The sequence below is a fragment of the Pongo abelii genome, chromosome 8, assembly GCF_028885655.2.
Source record: "Pongo abelii isolate AG06213 chromosome 8, NHGRI_mPonAbe1-v2.0_pri, whole genome shotgun sequence".
Classification (NCBI taxonomy): Eukaryota; Metazoa; Chordata; class Mammalia; order Primates; family Hominidae; genus Pongo; species Pongo abelii.
Window position 1 is genome coordinate 96,895,345 of NC_071993.2, and position 13,012 is coordinate 96,908,356.

General features: G+C 36.5%; 1 long non-coding RNA gene across 1 annotated transcript in view; it reads right to left on the minus strand.

Annotated features, from left to right (window-relative positions):
* The window catches only part of LOC112135240 (uncharacterized), a 62,071-nt gene that overhangs the window by 31,696 nt on the left and 17,363 nt on the right, over window positions 1-13,012 (minus strand). The window contains exons 4-6 of the long non-coding RNA XR_008510542.2: window positions 6,575-6,794; window positions 5,448-5,549; window positions 3,841-3,966 (exon numbers count right to left, since the gene is read on the minus strand). This is a non-coding gene — a long non-coding RNA (uncharacterized LOC112135240). The remainder of the gene's footprint in view (window positions 1-3,840; window positions 3,967-5,447; window positions 5,550-6,574; window positions 6,795-13,012) is intronic.

The following is a 13,012-nucleotide window of genomic DNA, read 5'->3' on the forward strand; positions in this document are numbered from 1 at the left end:
AAGAAGCTATTGAATGACTTCTAGATGAACTTATTTTGAGAATGTCATGTTATTTGGTACTATCCAGAAGTGATGAAAGTAGTATTCCTTATTTATTCTCTACTGCCATTTAATTTGGAGAAATACTGATGAAGGCTTTCTATAAATATTTCCAGTTATACTTTATAATATTAAAAATATTTTCAATGAGTTTTTCAGATGAGTTGATAAATGAAACATTCCATCTGTGATGGCTAATTTTTAGATGTCAACTTGACTGGATTAAGGGATACCCAGAGATGATAAAGCATTATTTCTGGGTGTATCTGTGAGGGTATTTCTGGAAGAGGTTGGCATTTGAAGATCTGCCCTCATCCAATGTGAGTGGGCACCATCCATACTGCTGAGGGCCCAGATAGAACTAAAAAGAAGGAAAATTGGGTTTGACAGCTTCTGAAAGGCAAGAATAAAATAAAAGAAGACTTTCCTACTGTGACTGGGGAAGTCACAAATGGTATGTGAACTCTGGAATGGAAATAGCACTACTATTAATACAGTCCAGGAAGTGAGAGAGACCCAAGGAAAGGCCTCCTGAGCATTACTGAACAGAAGCTTAGCAGTAAGTCTCTAGGAGGACCAATATTTTAATTTTAACCTTGAAGGAAAATCAGACAAGTCACACAGGGTCTATCTCCTCCCATTCCCCACTTTCAACTGTGGCATGAAATAAACCTGAGGACAGGAGGAATTATTTGATTTGACTGGCTTGTTTTTGTTTTTAAATTTTATATTAATTTATATGTTTTAAGTACTATATATACTCTGCTGTTGATCCCAAACTCACTTTTCTTGTATCGTACTTGGCCCAATTATGTTACCTTCCTGATTCGCGCAGACATTTGAGATAGAGACCCTTGGTCTACTAATGGGGTTAAGTGAAGAATAGTGCAGACTCGGAGAAATAATATCTTGGGACCTGAATCTGCACAAATACTGGCAGAAGAAAGGTAAAATCGGGTGAAACTAATTCGGCCTATTTAATAGTTTTGCTGAGGCCTACACAGAGCTATCTCTTCTATCTGCTACATAAAATTGTTTCCTGTTCTATTCACTCAAATTCCAAAAAAGTCACAAATAAAGGGAAAACACAAACTGCTGATTGGCTTCTAAAACTTCCAGATGAAAAGGCTGGAAAGTGATGTGTATCTATACTTACATGATGAAGCCTCATGTGGAAGATATTAAAAAGTAAAAATGCTATATTGGGCCAGACCATCATATCGTAAGCCCAGTTCTCTGCCACCTATTTCAACAGCTGTAGGGAAGAGATTTTACCTTTAGAGTAATAAAATCTTAGCCTTGGGAGGGAAATAGATTTTATAAATGGGGAAACCAAGTGAGTAATTATTTCCCAGGTCTCACAAATTGTGGCAAATGGCAGTATAAGAACAAAAACTCTGCTTGCCAAACTTCTAGTTGCTCTTTTCACTGTACAATAGATGATGGAAACGTAATAGTTTGGCTCAATTAATTCCAATTCTTGGTCTATATGACCTATAGTTACCAGGAGTTCTTAGTTCATTTCTTCCTGAGAAAAGTTTTTGGACTTTGGAATTCTGGGAAGGTGTATGTACATATAATAAAGATTTAACTTTAACTAACACTTAGGTTGTATATCCACAGGAAAAGTGAAATGGAAATTTCACCTTGTCATTTGAGCAATTTAGGGAAAAATGAAAATAGTCTGCTACTGAAGGGATAGAAAAAGGTATTCAAAATTGATTATTGATGTTGATTCAACCTATTTGGTCTTTGCCTAATTCCTCTTTTTTCTTTATATAAATGGAGACAAGAGTGATAAAAATAAGTCAGGGGCAGCTAGTTCAAACTATATGACTTGATGTAGATATTTGATTTCTCAGTAGAAAGCTCAAGAATAAACAAATCCACTCTCTAAGTTTCTTTTTTAGTGGACTGCAATTCAATTTGCACACTTCCAGAACCAGTTACGTCGCAGCACAAAGCATGGAAAGCTTGGATTATCTTTAGAGCATTCATCAATTTGTTCTTAGGTTCATTTGATCTTTAAACAAATAATTGCTTGTGTCAATGAAATGTTTATGAATAAAGATAAATAAGATGAAAATGTTGCTATTAAGAAGCCTATGGCTTACTGATGGGGCTAAAATAAGCATAGGAATTTCTATCATTCCAAGTAGACTGTAACAATGGAAGATATCAGTTATAAATAGGATTGGGGGAATCAGATAAATCTTAGAAGGGGAGATTGATTTGGTCTTGGATTTTGAAAGACCAATAAGATTTCTACAGGCCTTAAATCACACAGGTCTCTCAACTTAGAATGTCTACCCTACATCTTATTAAAATGTTGTTAATAATTATTTGAACAAGTACTATTTGAATGCCTATGATAGTCTATGGAAAATTCTATTAATCCTTTACAGCTCAGTTAATACTACCATCTCACCTGAGCTTTGTATGAGCATCTCAGCAAAGATTCCTTCCTGTTTGTGTTTCTGGTCTACTTAATTCATGCTGAGTACTTTGCATAAACCGCATACATAGAACTGTGTATATTTATGTGTATATTCATTTTCTCTATTTGACTTACAAGCTCTTTGAAGATGGAAACGGCTTTGTATGTTATTTTAATTTTGCCCAGCACTTAGTACAGAATAGGAGTTTCAAAGACTTGATTGAATAAAATGAACCAGGTAATTATCAAATCTTCATTTTTTGTATGTGTGGGGAAATTGTCTGTCTCTATGTCAGTCATTTATGTCTTCTTCATGACAAATAATACCACCATGGTCAACCTACCATAAGCCATGTTTCAGATAGTTGAAAATCAAATGATCAGATAGACAGAGCTTGAATTTACCTATTGTCTGCAATGTATCCTGGGTACAACTTAGTTTATTCTAATACCTAGAAACAGTTTGAACTTTTATGTAAAACTATTTTGTAAAGACAATGAAATGTAATCTGTGGAAAATTACATAAAGATATGTAACTTTGAATTCATAGAGCTTCGGTTTTTTTTGTCACAGTATATGCATGTTAGCTCTTAAGAGCTTCTAAGCTCAGAAAGCTTTGGAGATTAAACACTGAAAGATTTTGTGCAGAAGAGTGCTCAGGGGCTGAAAAAATAAAGCACCTCATCATTTTTTACATGTACCCATCAGCTAAAGCCTTTCCTGTTGCCGTAAAAAATTACCGAGGTAAATAATCTGGCTTCCACTTTGTTCCCCAGTCTGCCAGCGGGGTTTAAACTCAGACTCTGAAGGATATATGTGACATATACTATTTTAGTCTGTTGGAATGGACTCTACCAACATATCTACCATGAAAATAAGATAGCTTTAGCGACTAAGTCAGCTTTATTGTCTCAGAGGCCATTCAGATACCATTAAGCATTCTGAATAATAAAAGCTAACAAAACTCAGAGTATATGCTGTCATACTTAAGAATCTTAAGAGGTAGTTACTTTTAGTATCAAACAAATGAGAAAATTAAAGCTCAGAATGTTTCTGTAAGTTGCCCAAGGTCATGTAGTTGGTGAATGGTGAAGCAATTATTTGAACTCAGGCAGTCTAACTCTATGCCCACTACATTAATCTCTAAGTTATTTTGCCTGGTGGAATTCCACCTCCAAATTTTACATGACACATTAAGAATACACCGTTTCCTCTGAGAAAATAAACTAACCTTAGAAATAGATTCCATTCTGGGTTATAGATTTTACTACAAGTTTGTTTTTGAACCTGCATGAAATAGATCCTGGTATAATTAAGTGTTACACAAATATCCCCCGAATGAAAGTATAAATAAATAGCATACCCCTGTGGGGTTCCCTTCTTTGTTCAACTCTTCATTGAAATTTTCATTAACTCCTCAGTTTGATTCAGGGTAGTATATAGTCAGTGCAATTTAAGTGAATACTCCCCTCTTCTACTCAAATGCTGCCTGGGAAAGAAAAGCATTTGGATGTGAGTATTAGCAGAGTATTTCCAATGCACTCTATTACATTTGTAAAATTGCTATTAATTTTCCTCAATCCACTGCCATTTTAAGAACTACTGGGCTGTGATTGTATAGCAATTTACTTGCTAACTTTGCCTTTTCCATCAACAATGTAGATGCATAATTAAACTATGTGCTCTGGGGAAAAGACACTTTTAAGTACAGAGGTAAAAGCAAGATTTTTCTCAAGAAAAGAGTACAAAAACCAATTTAAATACTAAGTTAATGTCAGTATATTAATATCAGTATGTACTTTGGCAAGAGTATATTTGAATAATTTGTCTCCATGGTGCTTTTTAATTTAGTGACAGTGTGTTGCTGAAGTCTAATTGATAAGGTTCTGAGCCATGAGATCTTAATATGTTACATAAAATAACTGAAAAAATCAATAATCATTTAATTATTTAGATGTAGTGGTTATAAAAGTGACAAAAATCTCTCATGATGATTTGGAAGAATGATATATTACATACTGTAACATAATTTTTAGGTTTTTAAAGCTGTAGATAAGACACAGTCATTCTTCATTTGCAGCAGGCACAGGATGAGCAGACGCAAATTAATCTGAATTCCCTGGACGTCATTTTGACACTAGTTTCTTTGTCATTTCCCATTCATAAATACATGCATCCTATTACATTTATTTACATTTAGCTGCAGGCTAGAAGAAAACCTATTTAACAAATATGATGCTAAGCTCTGACTGATTATTTGGCAGCATATATCTCACAAGACAAAGCCGCTGTGAGCTGTAAATGTGAGGCACAGAGAGACCAAACACATGCAAGATGCCATCCATGACCCTTTTTCTATGGCTTGGTTATGTCACACAGATCATAGGCTGGAGGGAAGATTTTCCCATTTTCTTTCCCCTACCACTTTTTACACTGGTAACATGGTCAATATTGCTTTTCTTTGTAAGCCAATTTACACTTCGAAATGAAGTGAGCATTCAGTAGGAAAAGAAGGTGAAAGTATTCTGCTTTATAGCATCTGCCAGGACTAATTTTTAACTTTATTTTGGCTGCTATAACAGAAAGCTATAGACTGGGTGGCTTATAGACAACATAATTTTATTTCTCACAGTTCTGGAGGCTTGGAAGTCCAAGATCAAGATGTGAACAGATTTGGTGTCTGGTGGGGACCTGCTTCCTGATTCATAGATGGCACCATCCAGCTGTGCCCTCACATGGTGGAAGGAATGAGGCTGCTCTCTGGAATCTCTTTTATAAGGTATTTATCCCATTCATGAGTGCTCCACCTTCATGACCCAATCAACTCCCAAAGGTCCCACCTCCAAATACTATCACATTAAGGTTAGGTTTCAAAGTATGTATTTTTTTCAAGGGAGGCAGGGACAGGCAGAGAACACAAAACTTCACTCTATAGCAATTGGTTAACCTTTAAGTTTCTTGTAGTCTAACTTGATCCCAAATTGCAGAAGAATGCCATAGAGTTCAGAGAAGCACCTTCTAATTGTCTTTGGTCAAATCCAGGGATCCAAATTATGACAAAAGAAAATCAATCTAGAACACAGAGAAAATACTTTTGAGGAGAATTGTCATAGTTTAGGATCTACCTCACAGACCTTAAAAATTCAATTTCTCTTTAGAGTAAATTCAAGTGATAGTTATCATCTCTCAGGCAATAGTGGACTCTGGGCATTAGTAAAAACAGTTCTGTCAGGACAAAGACTTAATCTATATTTCTACATGCTACATTTCCAGCATCTGGGGATGGTTGAATGTTTATTCCACAAAGAAGAGTCTCTGCCCCCAACAAAATAAGTTTCCAGGTTCCCAGTTTCTGGCTTCATGTAATCATTTTAAGGAATTTTTAATTTTAATGTTCAGTGAAGGACTTAAAAAAAATACAAGCAAAACAAACATACCTTTTGAACCCAGTGTCAATGGGTGTATCTAAGAATAAAATAAGTCACTCAGAGGCTTGATACAGACCAAATCTCTGTAACTTCATAATTTGTGACATGGGCATATTAGCACCTTCCAGAAGTCATCAAACTTGAGCATTTGGATCTCTTGGGTGGAGTAAGATGGCAAATAGAAGACTCCATCAATTGTTTCTATGTAGGAACACCAAATTTAAAAAACTACACAAAAAAATCACCTTCATAAGAAACAAAAGTCAGGAACCAGCTCAGCCACGAGTCGATACAGCACCAAGAGTCCTCTTGGGGTTCCTGATTTCAGGCCTTGACTTATGTGTGGCATTTCTGGACCTACCCTGAGCAGGAGGGTAGCCCACTGCCCTAAGGGTGATTCTGAGGCCAGGCAGCATTCACCATAACCTGACAGAAGAACCCCTGGACCTTAATTGAATATTGGCAGTGACTGGCAGTACTCCTCATGAGCCTGTGGTAATGGTGGCCATGAGGTGAGGCTCCTCTGCCTGTAGAAAATGGAAAGAGAGTGGGAAAGACAATGTCTTGTGATTTGAGTGCCAGTTCAGTCACAGTAGAATAGAACACCAGCTAAACTTCTAAGATTTTTGACTTCCATCCCAGGCTCCCAGACAGCACCTCTGGACCCACCTGGTACCAGAGGGAACTTGTCACCCTGGCTTCACCACCTGCTGATTGTAGAGCCCCAGGTCCTTGGGTGAACACAAGCAGTAGCCAGGGAGTGGTCACAGCAGGCCTTGGGTGAGACCTAGTACAGTGCGGACTTCAGATCTGACCCAGTGTAGTCTCAGTGATGGTGGCCACAGGACAGCTTCTGTCATACCATCCATAGCTCCATAGCTCCAGGCAGCTCAGAACAGAGAGAGAGAGAGAGACAGAGAGAGATTATTTGTTTGGGGGAATATAAGGGACGAGAACAGAAGTCTCTGCTTGGTAATCCAGAGAAATCTTATCCAAGACCAGCAAGGTGGCATCTCTATGAGTCTGCAAAAACCACAGCATTGCTGTCCATGAAGTGCCCTCTAATGTAGCTATGGCTTAGATCACAATATCAAAGTTCTTTTGAAAACCTGGAAAGCTTTCCCAAGAAGGATAGATAGAAACAAGCCCAGATTGCAAAGACTACAATAAATACCTAACTCTTCGATGCCCAGACACCAACGAACATCCACAAGCATCAAGAACTAAATAAGGCACTAGGAACCAATCCTGGAGAAATACAGATATGTGACCTTTCAGAGAGATAATTCAAAATAGCTCTTTAGAGGAAACTCAGTAAAATTCAAGATAACACAGAGAAGAGATTCAGAATCCCATCAAATAAATTTAATAAACAGATTGAAATAATTAAAAATAATCGAGCAGAAATTTTGGAGCTGAGAAATGCAATCAGCATATGAAGAATCCATCACATTCTTCCAATAGCGGAATTGATCATTAGAAGAAATAATTAGTAAGCTTGAAGACAGCCTAGTTAAAAATACACAGTCAAAAGAGACAGAAAATAATAAAAAACAATACATCACACCTACAAGATTTAGAAAATAGTCTCAAAGGGCAAATCTAACAGTTATTCCTCTTAAAGGAGAGGTAGAGTAAGAGATAGGGGTAGAACGTTTATTCAAATGGAAAATAACAGAAAACTTCCCAAACCAAGAGAAAGATAGCAATATCTAAGTACAAGAAGGTTATAGAACACTAAACAAGTTTAACCCAAAGACTACCTCAAGGCATTTAATAATCAAACTCCCAAAGGTTAAGGCATTTAATAATCAAACTCCTAAAGATCAAAGATAAAGAAAGGATCTTAAAAGCAGCAAGAGAAAAGAAGCAAATAACATGCAATGGAGTTCCAATATGTCTGGCAGCTGCCTTTTTCATGGAAACTTTACAGGTCAGCAGAGACTGGCATGATATATTTAAAGTGCTCAAGAAAAAATAACTTTTATCTTAGAATAGCCTATCTAGTGAAAATATTCTTTAAGCATGAAGGAGAAATAAAGACTTCCCAGACAAACAAAAGCTGAGAAATTTCATGAATACTAGGCCTGTTCTACAAGAAATCCTAACAAGAGTTCGAAAATCTGAAAGAAGAGGACATTATTGAGCAATAAGAAATCATTTGAAGGCACAAAACTCAGTGTTGAGTATACAGAAAAACATGGACTATTATAACACTGTAACTATGGTATGTAAACTACTCTTAAGTAGAAACCCTAAAAGATTAAGCAATCAAAGATAAGTACAACAGCTTTTCAAGATATAAACATTACAATAAGATAAAAATGGAAACAAGAAACAGTTAAAAAGCAGAGAGTTAAGGTGTAGAGGTTTTGTCAGTTTTTTAAATGTTTATCAGTTTGTTTATAAAAACAGTATTAACTTGTTATCCGCTTAAAATAATGAGTTATAAGATAGTATTTACAAGCCTCATGTTAAACTCAAATCACAAAAAATGTAAGATTTCCAAAAAATAAAAACCAAGTGATTATACCACCAGCGAAAATCACCTTTCCTAAAAGGAAGACAGGAAAGAAGGAAAAGAAGACAACAAAGCAACCAGGAAACACATAACAAAATGGCAGGAGTAAGTCCCTACTTATCAATAATAACATTGAATGTAAATGGACTAAATTCTCCAAGAAAAAGTCATAAAATGGCTGAAGTGATTAAAAAGAAGACTCAATGATTTATTGCCTAGAAGAAACACACTTTGCCTATAGATATATTCATAGACTGAACATTAACGAATGGAAATAGAAATTCCATGCAAATGGAAACCAGAAAAGAACAGGAGTACCTAAACTTATATCAGACAAAATAGATTTTAAGACAAAAGCTATAAAAAAAGACAAGGAAGGTCACCAGATAATGATAAAGAAATAAATTCAGGAAGAGCATATGACAATTATATTTATATATATATATATATATATGCATCCAACACTGGAGCACTCAGATATATAAAGGGAATATTTTTAGAGCTAAAAAGAAAGCTAGACCCTAATACAATAATAGCTGGAGACTTCAACACCTCACTTTCAGCATTGGACAGATCTTCCAGAAAGAAATCAACAAAGAAACAGCAATTTAATTTGTACTATAGACCAATTGAACCTAAAAATATTTGCAAAAGATTTCACTCAGTGGCTATAGAATACACATTTTTTCTCAGCACATGGCCCATTGTTATGGATATATCATATGTTAGGTCACAAACCAAGTCTTAAAACATTCAAAAAAAATGAAGTAATATCAAGCATCTTCTCTGACCACAATGGAATGAAACTAGAAATCAATAACAGGAGGAATTTTGGAAACTGTAAAAACACGTGGAAATCTAACAATATGTTCCTGAATGACCAGTGGTCAGTGAAGAAATTAAGAAAGAAATGCAAATATTTCTTGAAATAAATGAAAATGGAAACACAACATATCAAAAGCTATGGGATACAGCAAAGCAGTATGAAGATGAAAGTTTATAGAAATAAGCACCTACATCAAAAAAAGTAGAAAAATTTCAAGTAAACAACTTAATGATACGTGTTAAAGAACTCAAAAAGCAAGAGCAAACCAAACCCAAAATTAGTGGAAGAACAGAAATAAAAATCAGAGCAAAAATAAATAAAATTTAAACAAACAAAAACAAAAGATCAACAAAACAAAATGTTATTTTTTTGAAAAGATAAACAAAATTGAAAAACCTTTAACCAGACGAAGAGGAAAAGACAGGAGACCCAAATGAATAAAATCAGAGATGAAAAAGGAGGCATTACAATTGATACCTCAGAAATTCAAAAGATCACTAGTGACTACTCCGAGTAACTATATGACAATAAGTTGTAACACTTTGAAGAAATGGATAAAATGGATTCCTACACACATACAACTTACCAAGATTAAACCATGAAGAAATAAAAAACCTGAACAGACCAATAACAAGTGATGATTTCAAAGCCATAATAAAAAGTTTTCCAGTAAAGAAAAATCCAGGACCCAATGGCTTCACTGCTAAATTCTACCAAATATTTAAAGAAAAGCTACTACCAATCCTGTTCAAATTGTTCTAAAAAATACAGGAAGACAGAATACCTCCAAAGTCATTCTATGAGGCCAGTATTACTCTGATACCAAAACCAGCCAAAGACAAGTTAATATGCCTGATGGATATTGATAGAAAAATTCTCAACAAAATATTAGGAATTTGAACTTAACAATACATGATGAAGATCATTCTTTTATATGGATATGGGATATTCCTTTGTGGAGGAATCACATTACCTGACTTCAAATGATACTACAGAGCTATAGTAACCAAAATGGCATGGTACTGGCATAAACACCATATGGTTCTGTTCAGACACATAGACCAATGCAACAGAATAGGGAACCTAGAAATAAATTCATACCTGTACAGTAAACTCATTTTTGACAAAAGGACCAAGAACATACACTGGGGGAAAGGACAATCTCTTCAATAAGTGATGCTAAGAAAACTGGATATCCATGTGCAGGGGAAAAAAACTAGGTCTCTATGTCTCCCCATATACAAAAATCAAATCAATATGGATTAAAGACTTAAATCTAAGACAAAATACTATGAAACTACTACAAGACAACATTGGGGGAACTCTCCAGGACATTTAACTGGGCAACAATTTCTTGAGTAATACCCCAGAAGCACAGGCAGCCAAAGCAAAAATGGATGAATGAGACGATGTCAATTTAAAAAGCTTCTGCATGGCAAAGGGTACAATCAGCAAAATGAAGAGATAACCTACAGAATAGGAGAAAATATTTTCAAACTACCCATGTGACAAGAGATTAATAACCAGAATATATAGGAGCTCAAATAACTCTAAAGGAAAAAATCCAATAATCTGATTAAAAAATGGGCAAAGGATTTGAATAGACATTTCTCAAAAGAAAACATACAAATGGCAAACAGGTATATGAAAAGGTGCTCAACATCACTGATCATCAGAGAAATGCAAATCAAAACTACGGTGAGATATCCTCTCACCCAGGTTAAAATGGCTTATACCCAGAAGTCAGGCAGTAACAAATGCTGGTGAGGATGTGGAGAAAAGGGAATGCTTGTATACTGTTGGTGGGAATGTAAATTGTATAACCTCTGTGGGGAACAGTTCCTAGGTTCTTCAAAAACTAAGAATGAAGCTACCATATGATCCAACAATCCCACTGCTAGGTATCTACTCAAAAGAAAGAAAATCAGTATATCAAAGAGATATCTGCACTCCCATGTTTATTGCAGCACTATTCAAAATAGCCAAGATTTGGAAGCAACCTAAGTATCTGATATGGTTTGACTATGTCCCTACCCAAATCTCATATTGAATTGTAATCTCTGTAATCTCCCACATGTCATGAGGGATCTTGGTGGGAGGTAATTGAATCATGAGTGTGGTTCCCCCATGCTGGTCTTGTGATAGTGAGTGAGTTCTCATGAGATCTAATGGTTTTATAAGCATCTGCCATATCCCCTGCTGACACACGTTCTCTCTCCTGCTGCCTTGTGAAAAGGTGCCTTCCACCATGATTGTTAGTTTTCTGAGGCCTCCCCAGTCAGAAGGAACTGTGAGTCAATTAAACCTCTTCTCTTTATAAATTACCCAGTCTCAGTTATTTCCTTATAGCAATGTGAGACAGACTAATACAGTAAATTGGTACAATGGTAGTGAGGTGCTTCTACACAGATACTAAAAAATGTGCAAGTAACTTTGGAACTGGGTAACAGGCAGAGGTTGGAACAGTTTGGAGGGCTGAGAAGAAGATAAGAAGATGTGGGAAAGTTTGGAACTTCCCAGAGACTTGCTGAATGGCTTTGACCAAAATTCTGATAGTATGGACCATAAAGTACAGGCTGAGGTGATCTCGGAGATGAGGAACTTATTGGAAACTGAAGTAAAGGTTACTCTTGTAATGCTTTAGCAAAGAGACTGGAAGCATTTTGCCCCTGCCCTAGAGATGTGTGGAACCTTGAACTTGAGAGAGATGATTTGGGGTATCTGGCAGAAGAAATTTCTAAGTAGCAAAGCACTCAAGAGGTGACAGAGCCTAAAAGTTTGGAAAAGTTGCAGCCTGATGATGCAGTAAAAGAAAACCCCATTTTTTTTGGAAAAAAATTCAAGCTGCAGAAATTTGGATAAGTAACAAGTAGCCAAATGCTAATCACCAAGACAATGACACTATTGGGTTTCGTACTTGCATGGGGCCTGTAGTCCCTTTGTTCTGGCTAATTTCTTCTATTTGTAAGGGATCTATTTACCCAAAGCCTGTGCTTCCATTGAATCTGGGAAGTAACTAACTTGCTTTTGATTTTACAGGCTCATAAGTGAAAGGGACTAGCCTTGTTTCAGATGAGACGTTGCACTTGGACTCTTGAGTTAATGCTGGAATGAGTTGAGATTTTGGGAGACTGTTGGGAAGGCAAGATTGTGTTTTGAAATGTGAGGACATGAGGTTTGGGAAAGGACAAGGGCAGAATGATATGGTTTGGCTATGTCTCCACCAAAATCTCATCTTGAATTGTAATCTTCATAATCCCTATGTGTCATGGGAAGGACCTGGTGGGAGGTAATTGAATCATGGAGCTGGTTTCACCCATGCTGTTCTCACGATAGTGAGTGAGTTCTCATGAGATCTGATAGTTTTATAAGCATCCGGCCTTTTCCCTGCTGACACTCACTCTCCCTCATGCTGCCTTGTGAAGAGCTGCCTTCCACCATGATTGTAAGTTTCCTGAGACCTCCCCAGCCATGTGGAACTTTGAGTCAATTAAACCTCTTTTCTTTATAATTTACCCAGTCTCAGGTATTTCCTTATGTAGCAGGACGAGCCACAGACAAAACTCCTCAGACACCGAGTTAAAGAAGGAAGGGGTTTATTCAGCCAGGGGCATCAGCAAGACTCTTATCTCAAGAGCTGAGCCCCCAAGTGAGCAATTCCTGTCCTTTTTAAGGGCTCACAACTCTAAGGGGGTGCACGTGAGAGGGTCGTGATCGATTGAGCAAGCAGGGGGTACGTGACTGGGGGCTGCATGCACTG